Here is a 19,628-nt window from a genome sequence, read left to right as displayed (position 1 = left end):
CATGCTAAGGACACAGATGTTGCAGTTCGAAGGTTATTGGTTCATGTCCCTCTCCTGCCTGTAATTCCTTTATGTCCAGCTGTATAAATGGGCCAAATGCTGCAAGTTGCTAGTATATGTAACAAAGTGCACTCTGCTTATTTGTGTGTCATGCTTAATTACTGGAATTTCTCTGCTTTAAGTATTTTATACTATTTACTATTTTATATTCTTATAAAATGTTGACTCACAACATTGTTTGTCAATACAGGAGCCTGAAACTAGTCTCCTTTAAACCCATCCTCCTGCATGTCCTGGCAGCTGCATAAATGACTCCCTTATTATCTGCTGTGATATATATACACACACACACACATATACATATATATATATATATTTGCTATCTGTCACTTCTGTAAGCAGAATGATGTACGGCCTACTAGTAAAATGGTAGTATCAAACAAAAAAAGCTGTGCTTTGATATAATCCTGGGTTTAAAAAATGTGTCTGCCAAATGAACAAACGTCATTGTACAAGATTGTTTCAATTATTTACACAGCATAATATTTTTGGTGGAATCGATCAGAAGGTAAAGTACCCTGCTCAATTATACAGCATTGGGATTTGAACAGGGCACTTAAGACTGCAAGGTGATAGTGATGGCCACACTGTATAGTAGCTGGGTTCTGCACATTTCTCTTTGACCTTTTTTATTTAAAGACTTTGTTCTAGGAGTTCTTTGGGCATACTATTCAGGCAGCTCTTAAATTCACTGAGTCTTTGCATGGAGGTGTGCTGTAGTGGCTCAGGTAAGGTTGTTAGGTCAAATCCCAAAACAAACCCAGTTGTTGCATTAGTGTCAGAATGAATTCATTTGGTTAGAACACATTGACAAAACTATGGATCAAGGTATCAATAACTGTTATAATTCTGTGAATTCATCACTGGAAAAAATCTAGAAATTCAGTCTTGCGTATAAGGGAGTTATCAGTACTCTTATCTTAAAACATCCCATTCTTGTGATACTTCTCACACAAATGATGATTAAAATTGAAATGAATTGCCCTTCTGTGCAGCTTAGCAGTAGTTATCGCTTTGGTTGCTGTTCTCAAAAAAGTACATAAAAAAGAATACAACGACTGGGGGTTGACTTTGCCTTTTGAAGAAAAGTATTTAAACAAGGAAACTGTCTAATGCATGGAGCACCATTCATTGGGGCCACAAATGAGGCTTTCTTTTTTTTAGCTATGGTTCAGACCTCAGTTACATACAAGGTACTATGCAGACATTATATGATTTATTAAATTTCAGAAGTAGCCTATAAGCACTGCATTCACAAAGCATTAGTACTGGGTAATCAGTAAGGCTTTTACACGACAGTGTGCTGAAATGTAAAAGGTTCATGTCAGAGAAGAGGGGGTGGTTTTCATTAGTCTAACCTGGGGCCAGAAAACCATTACCCTCCTTTTTTACTGCAACTGGATTGTGTAATATGCTTTTTCTGGCGCTAGATGGATCCTACAATATAGACACTCAAAAACAAAAAAAAAAGCACCGCATGGGGAATGAGCTTCCGCTGTAGCGCTGTGTGAAAGGAAAGCTTTGCAGTGTACACTCTCACACACTAGATGACAGCAAGTCCCTGCAAGATGAGGTTTGAATACATCTGCAAGTTTATCTTAAACAATACTGCTTTCTTGCCCATTTCCCCCTAACTCATAAGCCTTTTATACAATTATTAAGGGATTAAATTCAAACTAACATGTATCAGAGGATTCTATGTCTGTTGACTGCTACATACAGTACTAGTCACAAGTTTGAGTACACCTTGGCAATACCTCTATGGGGACAAACTGCACAATACAGTGAAAGCAAAGCAGCCCACAAGTGTCCTACAGCTCTGGGAACTGCTGTGGATGAGCCAAAGACATGGTGTCTTATTCCCTGATCAAATTTGTTAACCATATCATTTGTTATAAAAGCTTCCAGCAACTTTTACTTATACTGTATAAGAAGGCCATTTAAATTAATTACATTATTAATTTAACATTTTTAGCCATAACGTTACAATTTCTAATCAGTTGAGATGTTGCCATCAATGTTTTTTTTTTTTCTTGTAGTAGCAGAACAGAACTTGGTCAGTATAGAAACCTATTCAATATATTGGATTAATGCAAATACATACAAGTACATAGACACCTTAAAGGCAAAGGGCTGCTGCTAGCAATGTGCAAGGGTTTTCAAAGAGCCCAGTCTAAGAAGGTAAAAAAATCATCAGCATTGTTTAAACAAGTCCGACACTTCATAACCTTGCATCAGGTATGACATCTCAGGTATCACTTTTGTAATTAATATTTACAAAAGCTGTTTCACTGTGCCCACATGCAATAGAACAAACCTATTGTATCATAACTCTTACAGTATCTACAGCACTTCACTGACTTAACCCATATGGTCACTTAAACCCACAATGTCAAACTGTGAATGTCTACTAGTTTTTTAAATGCCACTTAGTTACCTTCAGTATTTTGAATTTTTATGGTTCCTCTAACATGCAGCATTAAATTTTCCTACTGCATTTCAGGATAGCTGCAGTCCTCAAGATTACATAAAATGCAATCCAACTTTTTAAAAGAACCCTATGCATGAGAGTGATGAAAAACAAAACACAACCCCAATTCCCAAAAAAGTTGGGATAGAAGGGAAAATGTTCATAGAAACAAAAAGGACTGGTTTGTGAATTTGGGGACAGCTTAGTGGTTAGTGTTACTGCCTTTTGATCTAAAGGTTGCAGGTTCACTCTCTAGCTGTAGTGTCCTTGAGCAAGGTACTTACCTTAAATAGCTCCAGTACATTACATTTATTTATTTAGCAGACGCTTTTCTCCAAAGGGGCTTCCAATTAACTCTACATAGTGTTATCAGCCCACACACTATAGGGAACCTGAACAGCATGTCTTTGGACTGTGCGAGGAAACCAGAGCACCCAGAGGAAACCCACGCAGACACAGGGAAAACATGTAAACTCCACACAGACTGAGCGGGATCAAACTCACGTCCTCTCGCACCACCCAGGTGCTGTGAGACAGCAGCACTACTCATTGTGCCACCGTGCTGCAGTAAAATTAACCACCTGTATAAATGAATAAATAATTGTAAGCTTGTAATAACTGAAACCTAAACATTGTAAGTCAGTTTAGAGAAAAGCATCAGCTAAATAAAAAATTTAAATGTATTTTGACTTGTATAAAAAAAAGTATAAGGACAAAGTATTTTATGTTTACCTAATCAACTGCATTGTTTTTTTTTAATATACGTTTATTCTGAAACTGACGCCTGCAAAAGAACTGGAATAGCATGTGGCCAAGTGGTTGGAGCTGCTGCCTTAACTTCTCACGATTCCCAGTTTGAATTGCACCTCCTGCTGTAGTACCCTTGATCAAGGTACTTATCCTGAATTACTACAACAAGGATATTCTGCTGTATAAATGGGTAAAACTGGTTACTTAAATTGTGCAGTAAAGACAGCTTTGCAAACTGCTTTAAAGCAAAGACCATTAAACCTAGAGGTGTTCTTGTATAAATGATACTTCAAATCAAGTTTTTAATGAAGGATGATGTGCATTATCAGTTCTTGTACTAATAGGAATTGAACAAGAACTCATTTACTTTTATATATATTCATTTAACAGATGCTTTTCTCGAAAGTGACGTACAGCTTAGGAAACAAAAGTACATTTTACCAATAGACTGAGAGGTATGCAAGCAGTCACCTGATTGTCAAAGTACAGCCAATCAGTCTATTACCGCCGTTTAAGCAGCATACATTACACAAGCAGCTGTATATAGAATTGGTAGAGTACCATTTTGAACTAATTATATCGTACCAATTTACAGAGCAGATAGGACATCAGGGAAAAGGTGAGTCCTATAGAAATGTGTTTTGAGACCCTTCTTGAATGTTGATAGGGATTCAGCAGCTGAGTAAGAGATTCCACCACATTGAAATCAGAACCAAAAAGTCTTTGTGCTTTTGGACCTTTTGTACATGGAACCACCAAGTGGACCGAGGTGGAGGAGTGTAGTAGCCTGGTTGGGGCAAAGCAAGTAATCAGGCCCTATAGGTATACGGGGATCATATCTGTTGATGGTCTTGTAGGTAGTAACAAGAGTCTTGAACTTGACATGGGCAGCTACAGGAAGCTAGAGAGAGGAGGAATGGAGATAATGACTTGCTGCATTTGATGACAGCCAGCTGTACCGGGGAACTTGAGTGTCTCAGTAGCCACCAATGATAAGCTCATTCAAGTAAATTGATCAGTACACCATCCTTGCTTGCTCACAGCTACAGCAATCATGTAATATACACAAAACATCCTTTAAGACAGTGAAGTGTATTTTGGTAAGATAGTTTTTGTTACAAAAATTGTGCGGGTGAAAGCAGAAAAACTGGGCTATGTGTAGGAAATACAGTATTGATGTGCACTGTTGTCTGAAATTAGCTATTTGTGTACCCTCAGGTATTACAGTAATTGAACAAATCACACTGCAGTTTTTCAAACCTTCCAACAGTTTTGTATCAGATGTCAGAAAAGCATAATGGGGAAACACTTGATGCAATGGTTGGAGCCGTCGCCTTGCACTGAAAGGATTCAGGTTTAAATCCCATCTACTGCTGTAGTTCCCTTGAGCAAGGTATTTATCCATAGTTGATACAATAAAAATTAGCGAGCTGTATAAATGGGTATATTGCTGTAAATAGCGAAGCACTGTAAGTTGCTTCGGAGAAAAACGCAAGAGTATAACATATAGCAGCCAGTTTAAATAAAAATATTTAATCATTTAGCAATAAAAAAGCCTCAATCTCATTGCAAATTCTAGTGAGTACTTGTTAGTGTTATTGTTAATAAACTTTCATCAGCCAGCATAGTGGTATCTATTACAAGTTCAAATTCAAGTTGCTTTTATTGCCATTCCTCTATAAAGCTTGTATACAGTTGAACAAAATGTTGTTTCTCCGGAGACCATGGTGCAACACAGAACATAACACAAGATAGTAAATAAATACACAGGACAGGATGTGGGTATGGCTGTGAGCTATAGCATGTGGTGTAGTGTAGTGCTGGGTTAGCTGTTTGTGCCAGGTGAGCATTGGGAGGCAGCGGGGTGTTGAGTCTGACTGCCTCAGGGATGAAACTGTTGCGGGGTCTGCTGGTGGTGGCACGGATGCTCCTGTACCTCCTGCCAGACGGCAACAGGGCAAAGAGTCCATGAGAGGGGTCGTCCACAATGCTGGTGGCCTTGCGGATGCAGCGTTTTTTGTATGAGGAGTCGATGGTGGGAAGAGCAACGCCGATGATCTTTTCAGCTGTTCTTACTACTCACTGTAGGGTTTTGCGGTCAGAGACTGTGAGGTTCCCGTACCGCACGGTGAGACAGCTGGTCAGGACGCTGTCTGTCGTCCCTCTTACAAATGAGTGTCAGAATTATGAGTTTTTTCTTAGGAACTGGCAGCTGTTTCTACAGAGAAAAGCAGAAATTCGGTTACCCTTGATCATCGGTGAGATTTTAGTCCCGGATGAAAAAACCACCAGGGTGGGAGTGAGTTTACAAAAAATATCATACATTAGCTGTTTTACCATTGTTTCCACCATTATCTTCTGTTTCTCAAAGTTTGTAAGTCAAACGTGCAGAAAGACACGCAAAACTGTCTGGTCACAAGTCTAGGCTCTTAACAATGTCTTTGTCTGCTGATTTTTGGTTTTACGCTAAGGTTGGCATTCAGTTTACTACCCTACCATCTTGAACTGCACTGGCAGAAAATCTAGAGTTGTGAGAGCTGCTATTAAATTGTATGCCTGACAAAAAAATTTCTTAGATGTTTTACATTTTCATTTTCTTTGATACTGTCTCCAACTGATCTGAAAGGCATTGTCTCCACAGTATTGTTCTGAACTCTGCACCAGCATCTATTTTGAGCGCATAATGACATGAAGTGTGTTCTGTTGGAGAAACACAGAAACAAGCAAACTAGTGCATTTTTTTACTCATTTTATGTTTTCTGCATATTTTCAAAAGTTTTATGAATCCTCACCTTTGTGAATTCTAGGCTAGCGTTCTTTCATTGCGATTGCGAGTTGTTAGGTATTGAGGTATTATTTGCTTAACGATTATGTTTTTAACAGGGCAATTACGTTACCCTCCTTTAAAAGACGTTAAGGGGTATCACCCAAATAACATAATTTTAGCTGACATCTAGCACACATACTCTAAATTTATTATGAAGTACTCTATAATTTTATATCTGATAATATGATCACTTCATATGTACTTATTGCTGACACTAATGTCTTTTTTTGTCCCAGAGCAGCAATAAGAAAAAAGAACCAAATTCTGGAACCAGATTGATCTGAATAGTCTGGTACTTTCTAAAATTTCTGGTAAATGGTGTCATTGTCTTATTAATGCTAGATGAATCATTGCTTGGCTGAATAAAAACCCTTACAGTGACAATGTTAGAACAGCGAGTAAATGGCAGTCGAGTTATCAGCATACATTTATCACATTCTCAATTACAGGCCTGATGGAGCTACAGCGTTCTCTGCATTTTGAGCACCATTTGGAAATAATAACTGATGCATTGAGTTGCATGGAAAAGTGTCTGACTTAATATTTGATTTTATGAATGATTTTTAAACCTATCGGCTTATAGTCTTATTTATGGAATATATCTGAATTTTTATTCAGTCATTAGCTTTCTCCAACACTAGGTACATATAAGAGGGGTGCGGTGGCGCAGTGGGTTGGACCGCAGTCTTGCTCTCTGGTGGGTCTGGGGTTCAAGTCCCGCTTGGGGTGCCTTGCGGCGGACTGGCGTCCCGTCCTGGGTGTGTCCCCTTCCCCCTCTGGCCTTACGCCCTGTGTTACCGGGTAGGCTCCGGTTCCCCGTGACCCCGTAAGGGACAAGCGGTTCTGAAAGTGTGTGTGTGTGTGGGTACATATATAAAATCTACTGTAGTTTATTATTTATTTATTAAATGCATAAATATAAATGTTCAAATGTAGTTTTTTAAGTTACAGTGGTAAGAATCACAATATAATAGAAAGTACATCACACAGAACTAAAAATTCAAGTAAAAATAATATCTGCACTAAGACACAGTGGTTGTCAGATTTGTTATTTTTCATACTTTGTATGCATTGACCAAAGACCGTGTTATTTTGAAAACATGATAAAGTTTCAAAGAGTAAAAATGCAATGGCAGAAGAGAATAACCAGCAATCAGAAGGATGGACTCAGTTGCAGCAACAAAAGGATCCACCCTTTTTCCAGCTTAAAGATTTAAGTGGAGGATAGAACATTCTTGGGTAGTCTGTCTATGTGGGTTCTAAAAGTCAGTAATCAACATGCATTTTTTTGTTTATTATTCATCATCTATTAAACTTTGTACTTTATGATTTCTTTTGCTTATTCTTACCTGTGTGCCTTTTAGCCAGGACATCATGATAAATACAAAATGGTTCTGAACTTATTTTCCTGGAAAAATAAAGACAAATTAAATAAAATAAAAATATGCAAATTAACAGCAAGTCTTTGAAGATTTGCCACATGTAAATGTAAATATTGCTCCAGACAAAAGAACTATCATAGTCCATAGGGTAAGAACAAAGTGATCCCTTTATTGAAGTTTTCAATATGACATATGGTTGTGAGTAAAGCTGTTTTGTTGCAATCAGTCAATTAATTTAATCTTAGAAAGACTTTAAATCTGAAGTTTCTAGTAAAGATGGACTATTTTGATGAACTACCAAGGTTGAAGACAATTAAGTTGTAAGCTGATAGTCTGACACCCATTTTTAGAACTCTGCCATAACACTTTTACATGAACATAACTCATTAAGTCTTAAAAAATTCAAATGTATTTTTCTTGGAATTAATGTTTCTGGACCCTGACCGTTCTACCTTTTGTCTCCCCATCTTCATATCGCATACTGAATTCTGTCCTGGGAGTACATTAAACTCAGGAATCGCAGTAAGTAGCATCATTCTGCAATCTCTGCCGTGGCTCAGGCGAACACAGACACTTTATACAAGAACAATATAGCAGTAAAGAGGTTTCAACAAGGGGTGTAGTGGCTAGCGCTCCCATCTTTAGACTCAAAGGTCTTGGGTTCAAATCTTGCCACTTGCTGTAAAACCTTTAAATAAGGTACATTGCACCAATAAAAGTTCTTCTGCTGTTTAAGTGGGTGAATCAGTGTAAGCTGCTTTGGAGAAACCTGTCAGTGAGACCAATAAATGTAAGGAATGACAATTCCTTTAATACAAATGCACAGCAGAATCTTTATCATAAAGTGTTTGTATTGTCATCATCCATTATCAGTTGTAGTTTGTCCATGTTCGGTCATGAAGATGCAAGGCCAGTGCCAGGAAGAACAGACTATAAAATGAGGTATATCCTGGTTACATGTGTAACTAGAGCACTCAAAGATGCACTACTTCTGATTGGTGTCACCAGTTCATTGGCACAACATACCCCTGCAGAGAGTGGCAATACCAAAATGCCCATAGGAAACCCACGTGAACATGGTGGAAACATAAAAACATCTCACATCCCTGGAGCCACATTACCTCCTGTACCATTGTGTTCTCCCACTTTTGTATGAAGAAATTTGGAATTTGTAAGATTTCATTAGGATTAGTATTAGTAATAATAGTATGATTGTGTTTTGCCTTCTTAATGCTGCACAAATTAAGGGATTCATCTGTGAAGGTGCCATGATGTTCAAACACACGGAATGTTGTCACTGTGGCTACAAGAACGATGGTATCCAATATGGGGGTCCTTCTGATGTGGCTGCCATGGAATCACACCATATGTCGATGATGAAAGGGTCCAGTCCACAGGTGTTCTCGGTTCCAGCACACTCGAGTATGAGCTGCCGCTCTCCTTCACACATCCACTCCCACTGGGACCTCACTCTCCCGCTGTGTGTTCTCCCTCTGTTCTGTGATACAGCAAAAAACCTCATTGAGACTTTTGTGAAGTCAGGGCCGATAAAACATACTGAGGATCCAGCAGATGGAAGGCGGGACATTACACAAAGCCTGTCGGTATAAAGCATGACAATTTGGTACAAACTCTTCAGTGTAGACATCTTCTGAAAGGGATTGTTGAAGTGTGTTCAGTAGATGTAGTCTGTGCCGTCATGTTGCAGCTTTTGATCTTCATAAATTCATGTTACATCAAGGACGGTTCCAGTAAAGGGTTTACAGCTACTTGTCAGGCATACCGGTAATGCATTGGATTTATGGCCTATTTATTGTTTCTCCCTCAAAACATCTCTTCCAGAGGACTTATCTGCAAGGCACAGATTCATACCACACGGTTACCCCGCAATGTCGACAGCAGCAGGTAGCACACTGGGGTTATGCGTGTCGACTCTTTGGATTTACCCAAAAGTAAGGAGCTCAACCTGAATTTCTCCCAAAAGCTTTAGCTGTACAAATACCATATTGGCAATGTTGGAAAATTGTAAGATTAGTTTGTTGGTGATGATTGAAATAGTTGGGGTAATATGATAATATGAAGACCTTAATGAAATTTAAACATGAGGAAAACGCTCTAAGTAAATATTTGTTGAAATATTAATTCAGTGAGGTTGTTGTGTTATCTGTCTTATCTATTCTATTTAGCTATCACAGCATAATTATTCATGTATTCAACATCAAAGCAATTAATATTTAATTGCATTTTAATTACATTTTCTTCTTTTTTTAAAGTGACTATCAGAACACATTGCTTTTCTACACATTTGCCACATGTCTTTGTCATCTGCATGATAAAAAGAATACTTTCCCAGACAGTTTTTGTGTTTATTTGCGGAAGGTGACGTTTTTTCTTTGGAGTTGGCGGTGCAGTGGTTAGATTCACAGCGGCCTTTTGACTGAAAAGGTCTCAGGTTGGAATCCAACGTCTTGCTGTTGGATCTTTGATCAAGGTACTTATCCCAAATTCATGCGGTATAAACTACAGAGCTGTATTATTTGCTAAATGATACATTGGTACATAGCTTAAACACAGCATGTTGCCATGGAGAAAGGCATAAATTAAGTGAATAAATGTAAATGAAGTTTATATCCCACAGAGCAGGGAAACTGGAGCTCTGTGTCCTGCATGTGATCGACTATGTTCTAGTATCGCTGCTGCAGCTGCTGAGGTTCACCTTCGTGAATGACGAATTGGAAAGGACATTATTCAGCTTATGGAAAGCAAACATTTTAACTTGAGTATGCAGTTTCCATAGATGAGGGAAACTGAAAAGCATGCAAGGGAGTGTTCTGTTTTGTCCCAGAGTTCTCTTGAAAAGCTTCTATGTAGCTCAGGTGGTCTGTGAGGTCCTCTTCTGAATTGGGTATGAAATGTGATTTTGTACTTGGCCCATTTTATCATCCTGTAAGCATTGTTTTTCAGGTATCATTTCAGCTATGGGTTTTTATTTCTGCGGCTAATTATGTTTAACTCACAGTTACGACTGAAACATTTTGGAGTACAAAATTTTGCTTGTGAGACTTTTTAATTAATTTCATTTATATAAATCTCGCCAATTAACAATACACTGTTACGCTTAATTAAACAGTTATGTGATTAATCAATGAGTTATAAAACTGATAGATGTGAATAATTTAATTGAAAATGCATTATCTCTGCAAATTATGATTTTACAAGTCTGTAAACGTAGTCAGATTTGTTACATAACAAACACCTATAAGGGGTCACAAAGGTAGGAAATGTGACCACAGAGGTAATTTAAATTCAGCAAAGTGCATTGCATATTCAGGGCTGTTTTCACAAAATCTCTCAACCTGCACTGAACTATTCAAAGCAATGTTAGCAATGTAAGGACTGCCTGAAATATCTTCTTAATTGAATAATGCAATGAGGGCACTTATGTTATGGCTCTGAATGGAGTTCTGAAAAAGTTCAGGCATTAAAATGATTTTAACATGACACTATTATTGGACTGAATGCTATTATTGCTCCACATGCAGGCTAAAAGATCTGTTAGATATTTTTATCTGAGTTTAAATGTATGGGCTGCATTGTAAGTGGTGTGGTCCCATTAGATGAAATCATTACTGTCTGAACAGGATAGATGGTGTGTAACTGGTCTATAGAGGAAAGCTGGTGGTCTACAGAGAAGAGAATATCATCAATGTGTGTATGTGCGTGTGTGTAATGCCCACAGCCCTCCCCCATGAGTGTAACAAAACCGCTCAGTTTTGCTACCAGCAGTATCATCATCCAGTATTGTAAGTGCTCTTACTGCCCAAGGGGTTGGTACCAAACTCTTATCCTCTTGCCAGAGTGGCAGTGAGCTGTCAGTAGCACTTTTTAGTCCTTATTTGCATCCACTGCCTATTTTTGCTCTGTGTGATGTCAACTTTCACATTATTTATTCATTCCTGTTTTGTTCCTGGGTCTTCTGTTACTGCTTGTTCTATCTATCTATCTATCTATCTATCTATCTATCTACCACCCCAAAGGTTTCTGCCCACCCATCTCTATCTCCAAGAGTCTCTCCTCTTGAAACTACAAGCCTCCACAGCAGTACTGACCAGCTAGTAACAGATTCCACCTGCTGAAAGAAGACACATCAGCCTCAGTAGAAGCAAATACCATAGTATGATCCACTACATAAAAGCTGTGCGCTCCACTCCGGTGCTAGGGAAACACATACAGTTTGTGTGCATTGCTGCTTCCATTGTGCCTATTACATTTAACTGGGAATAGTGTGTGAGTGATAGAGAGAGCGTGTTCCACTGATGTATGGATGAGTGACTCATTGTAAGTAGTGTATCTAGCAGTGTAAGTCATCTTAGTGAATAAGGTGTGTGGTCTGATAACACTACACAGAGTTCAATGGAAGTCACTTTGGGGGAAAGCGTGTGCTAAATAAAGTCATGTAACGTAGCCTAAACAAATAAATTGTTGAGCTAGTTAAACTCTGGGGTCTCTGAGTTATAGATAAAAACCCACACTGCGAATATAAATACACACACACACACACATTTTCAGAACCGCTTGTCCCATACAGGGTCACGGGGGACCGGAGCCTACCCGGCAACACAGGGCGTAAGGCCAGAGGGGGAGGGGACACACCCAGGACGGGACGCCAGTCCGCCACAAGGCACCCCAAGCGGGACTCGAACCCCAGACCCACTGGAGAGCAGGACTGTGGTCCAACCCACTGCGCCACCGCACCCCCCTCGAATATAAATAATTTAACATCAATAAAAAACCTGATACACTCATTTCAGAATGGTCACCCAGGTGCAGTCTATCCAAAACTCATAGCAGATAATGAAGGGATGGCCTGCAAAACAAGCACTTGCCTCCATAACAAGATCTAGAGATCCAACGATTGCTAAACCAAAAAAATACAAAAAACAACACATAAATGTGTGGATCTTTAGCTTTGTCTCATTGGCAGCTCAGAATTAGGCTTCTGCTCCTTTCTTTATATTACACTGCTGGCCCCTCAACAGGGCTTCACTCATTGCTCTGGTTCTTAGGGTCAGCAGCTTCCGGGTTTGTCCAGCATTTTTCATCTAAACATTCAAATGCAAATAATGAAGACTGCATTTAAATTTGTTTATTTAGCTGATTCTGATGCTTTTCTCCAACACAACTTACAGCATCTGGCTTGTATATGAAGCTATTTAGAGTGATTTACCTATTCATACAGCTTGGTAGTTTTTACAATATTAATTCACAGAGACTATCTTTCTCAAGGATACTACAGCAGGAGATGGCATTTGAAAGCAGGTCCTTCAAGGGCAAAGTTGCAGCTCCGATTACTACACTACCTACCTGCCCCCATTTTAAACCAGAAAAGGTTTCATTGTATTTTAATGAGCATATAAAAAGTTGAACACCAGATCTGTACATATTACAAGAAATTATTAGGAAACATGTTGTTGTGTTAAATTTTTGTTGCTTAACTGATGCTGGATATTTTACTGAAGTAATTCAGGCTCGTGCACCTCGCTCACAGGTATTACAGCAAACATTAGGACCTGCTGGGTATTTAGTACATTACATGTCCCATGACTCCCCCATCAGTCCAGCCACTATAGTACAGCACTGTGCCATGAGGGCAGTCGTTCATTACCCAGACCGCTTGAAGTTTTACTCTGATATTACAGCCGGCCCAGTTGGCTACAGTGATCGACAAGCAACTCGTAGACCGATGGGCAGAGCCTGGGCCTTGGCACATAAGCACAAGTTTCATCAAAGAGAGCAGTGTTTCCCCGACCTTATACGACTGCGTGGTGTATTGAGTCTCACCCCTCTGCCAGTCGTTGATTATTTCAGGTCAGTTCATCAATCTTTTGTCATATTGCCAGTATTGCTTTCTTTGGATAATGAAGGCTGTATGAGAGATGTAAAACCAAAGATATTGCACCAGTTCCTTTTTTTTTATTTTTACTTTTTTTAATATAGAAGAAATGAATGGTTTGTATTGCCAGGGATCAAGCTGTGTGTTTGTTTGTTTTTTTTTTGTTTTTTTTAAGTCCTACTGTTTAAAAGTAAAGTTGAGAAGTTTGATTGTGAAATCACACATGAATAAAAAAAAAAATATTTTCAAAAAAAGGAAAAAAATTTTTTAATGTATCAACTCAATGCTTTTGACCAAACTATTCCCATAGGAGTGGCTTCTCCAAACAGTCTGCCTAGTGTGTTAGTTCCTGCTTCTCGAGGTCTGCTGTCTGTTTTTCATTTATGCTACAATATTTTCTGTCCTGTCACATGAATCATAATTAAATTTGATAAACTACTACTGATGAAGCTTGGTGGGTTTTTACAGCAGAAGTGGGAAAACCTTTGACTGGTCACTGGTATTAATTCTCTACTTTATTCTAATTCCATAAAACTTTTCAGACTGGCGAATGAATACTTAATGATATACTACTTACCTCTAACACCAGGAATACAGTCTGTGTCATGTCAACTTTGATAGATTATTATTCCAGACAAAATAAGAATAAACAAAGTAACACTTTCTTGGTTAAAAATTAATCATTTAACTTTAACATTATGCAGCATGTGCATGTTTGACTGCACTGCTACTGTGTGTGTGTGTGTGTGTTGAACGGTATGTAATGCGGTTTCCCATTCCCAGTTTACAGTGTACCACATGTACACTGTAACCTAGGATTGCAGTATACATGTGGTACACTTTACATGTTACACTGTACAATCACACGTGGTACTCAACCTTCCAGTGACCTAGGATGAACTGTACTTTTAAGGACAGTTATAGGTCTGTTGGACCACTCTGGGTATATGCAGTATATGCAAGAGCACCTTCAGCACAACACAGGCAAAGAGACGTGTGACCAGCAAACTGTCTGGTATGTCTTTCTCCAGCAACCCTGCGTCCGACCCATATGTCCACAGAAAAGGACCTAGTCCTGGTCCCAGTCCATTCTCATTCTCCTCACAGCACGCAGCTTCGCACTACGCATGTGCAGGTTGGGAGGCATATCATGCAGGAGGTTCGCAGTATCCACAGGGACATGTTTTCTTTTCTGTGTCCTTTCTGTCCTCCTGCCCTTGGTGCCGACTGCTCCACGACTGTTATGTGGCCCTCTAAATAAAACCGGCGGTAAATTCTGCTTTGCACGGCGTTCAGAGGCTTTGGAGGAAAGCTGCAGCTGTTAATGCGGATAACTACTAATCCTGTCAGCAATCCGCTGCCCTCCCGCAGGGTCGAATCAACCCGGAGACTGGAGGGTTTCCATGTTACAGGAACCTCCCACAACCCTTCCCCGTGACCCCCACCACCCACTAAAGCTAGTTGGATGCTCCTTAGTTTACATTTGCTGCTAACAAAGTCTGCACGTATTTGGGGAAGGATGAATAAGACCGGGGAGTGTTGGACGTGCAAGAAGCCAGAGAGCGGGAATGACAAAGTCATAAATAGACATATGGTGCAGACAGAGCTTGGGCTTTGGAGGGCTGCCGTGACTTTTACCTTTACCCAGTAGTCCATTTGCATTAATCATAGACCAGGGGTCTTTTCCAGGCTTTGGTTGCTTCATGTAAAGTGTGTTTAAAATGAGTTAGTACACAGAGCACTGTGTTCTTGCCTTTAGCAGAGTTTTCAGCCAGCCTGCTCGAGAATTATTTCAAAGCTAAAGGTCCCCTTTCTTGGTGCTGGTAGAATTTGGTGTGCCGTTACAGGCCACAGGGGGTCCCGGATGTTCTCCCTTTACTCAAAGAGAATGCTTAACTGTTTCAGTAGATGAATTGATTTGTTCCACTCAATGTCTTGTCAATACAAACAAACACATATCCTTCAGTACCGCTGTTGAACAGACACATTTATGTCCTTATGTGTGTATGTTTGGTCATGATTTGGCACAACTAAGAAACTGTCAAAGGGTGCCAAATTTTGCCAATGAAAAACAAATCGTAAGTTTGCAAAAAACGCATTTAAAAAAACTTTAATAAAGAGTATTTGAGCACACTGCCACATTATACATTGTGTAAATATTGTGGATACACAGTATAACGTTCACATGAAGTGCTGCTTGAAAGCATGTGATTGCTATAGGGATAATCATTATTCTCTTATAAAATCTTAATATAAACTTATAAAAGCTAAATGTTTAATTTTATAAGAAACTTATAAAATGAATAAATGATTATGATTTCAGGGACACGGTGGCGCAGTGGGTTTGGCCGGGTCCTGCTCTCTGGTGGGACTGGGATTCGAGTCCTGCTTGGGGTGCCTTGTAATGGACTGGTGTCCTGTCCTGGGTGTGTCCCCTCCCCCTCCAGCCTTACGCCCTGGATTGGTGGGTTAGGCCACGGCTCGCCGCAACCCCGTTTGGGACAAGTGGCTTCAGCCAGTGTGTGTGTGTGTGTGTGTGTGTGTGTGTGTGTGTGTGTGTGTTTGTGTGTGTGTGTGTGTGTGTGTTTGTGTGTGTGTGTGTGTGTGTGTGTGGTTATGATTTAAACACTTAATTCTACTTACCTACTTGGTTTAACCAATGAAACTTGGGATTCACTTATTTTTTGCACCTCTTCTGCTACACACATCATTTCCTCTAAAGCAACACATGGAATAGTGTTTAGTGCTCCTGCCTTTGGAGCTTAAGTTTGCTGGTTTGAATCCTGCCTAACTGTTGTAGTACCCTTGAGCAAGAAACTTACCCTAAATTGCTCCAATAAAACTACCAAGCTGTATAAATGGGTGAATAATTGTATGTAGTTTCATATTTTAAGCTGCTTTGAAGAAAAGCATCAGCTAAATGAATGAAGGTAAATGTGCCCCTGCAGAGCATTTCCAGCTTAAAGATTCATTATCACCTTATCTGCTTTACAGTGACATTTCCTCTGGCTATTAAACTATATTGGAACCTTGTCATTTAAGGTCTGTCGGTCTCAGCATAATGGATGTCCCATTTTTCCTGCTGAGTTGCTCCACATGAAGGGCAAGGTAAAGTGCTCTTTCCAGACTCTTTGTACACCTCCATGACACACTCACACAATCACATAGGGTGGCTGACACCTAAAACATACTATTGAAAGCATCCTGACAAATCCAGGTCTTTCACACTGCCGCTAAACACACTATGTTTCTTATCTCACTAACCGCTTTCATTGAACTACTACAGGCTTTGTGAAATGAAACTGTGATCTCACATCAGCTATACTGAAACACATGCCGTTTAATATTTGTTAGCTCCTCAGTTGCATGACTGTAATAACTAGAGCACTGTCCTTTGTATAGCCGCGTGTTGCAACGAGGACTTAGAAAAAAAGACCTGTTTTTTTGAAACAATCAGCAGAAAAGTGGTTGAAAGAGACGTGTGGGTTTTCGCTGGAGTGGATACAGCTCTGCTCCACACTACGGTGCTGTGAAAAGGGGGTCTTGTCTGCAGCAGGGAGGCGCACTGTGGTACTTTTGTGAGTGGGAATGAAAAAGAGCCCCGTCCAGATGGTCACAAAGGGAGCGCGTGGGCTGCCGCGTTTGCCGTAGGTCATCTCAATGGCCGCCATTCTCTCCTGTGTAACATGACTCCCCTTTGCTGTGAATGCGGGGGCTTCTGTGCTTCATTGTGTTCTTCCTCATTTAAGGGTTATAACCCCTGGATGCCTTATTTATAGGATGACCTCCTGATTCATGTTTATTTGCATGGCTTGAATACCCTTACATAGCTAGTGGAATAGCAACTGGAAGAGTGCTGTTATACCTAAGTGTGAAAAACACTGATTTAGCTGGTAAACTGCTAACTGGAATGACACATGGCCTTTAACTGCTACCTTGCAAAGGCTTTTTTCTTTTATTTTAGAAAATAACATCTATATTGTTTAGGAAATGTGTTTTTTTTGGCAGGGGGGGGAATTGTAGGTAATGTTCCAGTTGTGGCCCTACTATAGTACCCTTAAGAAAGGTAGTTACCATGATTTGCTGTAGTAAAAACCCCACTGCACAGATGAAGAAACATGTAAATTATTTTGATAAAAGTGACAGTTAAGCAACATAGTAATATTATGATGAAAAGGTGAATATATAACTCTACTGGTAGTTAGTGCAAGAAATGTTCAGGGTGATCATTCATTCATGAAATTCCTCATAGCTGTAACTTATTTCAAAAATATGGCAGAAGGCAAACTACGGCGTTAACTAAAGACACAAAGTTTTAGAAGATTGCAGATTTGAATCCCACCTACTGTTATAATGCCCCTGATAAAGGAACTTCTCATGAATTGTTACCATGAATTGTTCCAGTGAAAACTACCCTTTTCTATAAATGCAGAAATCATTGTATCATATGTAAGTTGCTTTCAAGAAAAGTTTCAGCTAAATGATAAATGTAAGAGAGCTTTTGTATGAAATTTAAAAAACTCTAGTCAATTAGCATGAATTGTTGTTTGACTACCTTAAGAATAGTTACATTCGTAAGTATTGATAGCAGTTAATCTGAATATGGATGGTTTTGTGTCAAAAACTTTCTTAGCATTGGAATAAAGCTTTAAGAATCACCCACATATGTGTGTGGACACCATGTTACCAAGCATCTGTACTTCATTGTTGTCCACTGAGGGGGGTGTATACAAGACAATGGCCTGTTGTATACTTACAAATACCATATGGATGACTTTTGTGAGCAGATTTAGTCTTAAATAAACGTTTTCAAACATATGAATACTGGAAACATACTGCTCAGCACCGCACTTGAAGAACAGATGGAGAAACCTTAGAATAAATTCATCAGACAGCAGGTGGCATAGTAGAGTAAAGCCTTGCACTCCAAGGACCCAAGTTTGTATCAGTTCTGGGGTTGTAGTACCTGTGCGGAAGGTACTTACCCCAAATTGATACATTGGTAAAAATTACCCAGCTGCATACACAGGTAAATCATTGCAAGTAGCTTTGGAAAAAAATTCTCAGATAAATGAGTAAGAAATAAAAAAACAATACTACATATAGCATAATTCCAACCATCAGTTAAATAACCTGCGAAGACAAGGAGAACCCTCAACTCCTTACTGCTGCAAATATCTCACACGGAGAAGGATGAACTTGCAGAGAAATAGATACCTGGTAAACGTTACATTGACGTGTAGCTTATATTAATAAGTTAAAAACATGTTATCAGAACAAACAGTAGCCTATGACTAAATCTGTGTTATCAGGAGTATAAACTGGGAAATGGAGGTTATCAGTATACTTCAGGCATTACTGCACATCATAAAACCTCCATATGCCGTACATTTACAAAAGGAAAAGAAACCAAGGGGAGACAGTGTGTGAAACTCAATGTCTGAGGTAATGTAGTGGATGGAAAAGTGGACTTGTGAGAAAAAGTTCAATTCTCAGAAGAGCCTGTGTCATTGCACTCTTAAACAAGAAACTTACCCTGAGTTGCTCCAGATCTTGGCATGTTGTCTTGTCTGGAAATGTCATTGGGAAATGGATGTGTGGATGTTTCAAACTTAATACAAAACAAACTTTAAAATGTTTCGTATTACAGTGGAATTAAAGCAACTAAAGATTGTATTGTAAAGTTTTGGATGAATGTCCACAGTACAGAGACAAGGCTCATATTGGGCCCACATCAGACACTGGAACTGTACAATATGGGTGAACTACACATACATTGTGTGTTTGCGATTTAAGGAAGGTCAGTAAGAGTGTAAACCACAGGTGATATTGTAGCCTTACAAAAGATTTGTGTGTGTGTGTGTGTGTGTGTGTGTGTGTGTGTGCGTGTGGTCTAAAGCAGAGCCAGCCAACCACCATAGCTTAACCCTCTGAAAAAGCTGTGGACATTGCCAGCACGCTCTGGTTTTCCTCAGATCCTCCATGGACTTGGTACGCAGGGACGCCCCACGCAAGGGGGGAGTGTGTCTTCTGGGAAGGATTGGCACTGCGACACCCTGCAGCAGAACCGGGTCACAAGCCCAGCACGTTTATGTCACACTTGGTTCTGGACATTGCTGCCATGGTGATTCTGCTTCAAATCCCTCTCTAAGGCTCAAAGATTCACCTTAGCCATTCTGAAATGATTAACCAGTATAACAGTAGAGCATCAGCCAATTACCACACATAACTCAGCAGGTTTCAGTT

The sequence above is a fragment of the Scleropages formosus genome, chromosome 2 (assembly GCF_900964775.1).
Source record: "Scleropages formosus chromosome 2, fSclFor1.1, whole genome shotgun sequence".
Taxonomy (NCBI): domain Eukaryota; kingdom Metazoa; phylum Chordata; class Actinopteri; order Osteoglossiformes; family Osteoglossidae; genus Scleropages; species Scleropages formosus.
This window is presented reverse-complemented; position numbering follows the sequence as displayed.